Source organism: Mandrillus leucophaeus, unplaced genomic scaffold (assembly GCF_000951045.1).
Source record: "Mandrillus leucophaeus isolate KB7577 unplaced genomic scaffold, Mleu.le_1.0 Scaffold50, whole genome shotgun sequence".
NCBI lineage: Eukaryota > Metazoa > Chordata > Mammalia > Primates > Cercopithecidae > Mandrillus > Mandrillus leucophaeus.
Window position 1 is genome coordinate 6,053,897 of NW_012105365.1, and position 348 is coordinate 6,054,244.

Below are 348 nucleotides of genomic sequence, written 5' to 3' on the forward strand. Positions count from 1 at the left end.
TCATTATAACATCATTATAAACATATAAACATCATACAAAGATTCCAAACCATATGGGAAGATTATATATTGAAAAGTGAGAGAGCCAAAGCACCACAAACTTCAGAAAGGGCTTAAACAGTCTATTGTGGATTTGTGCAAAGTGTGTTTTATGCACAGACAATTGTATTTTAACACATTACCAATCAAACATTGTGTTACATTTTTTTCTATGTAACAATTTAACAAATAATCATAGACATATTTCCATATACATATTTATTGATGCATGTTTATGTATATATTTTTCTACTTTAGAGAATGTTGTATTCAGAATTGCTCTATATGATTTCTATAGAAGTATAATCA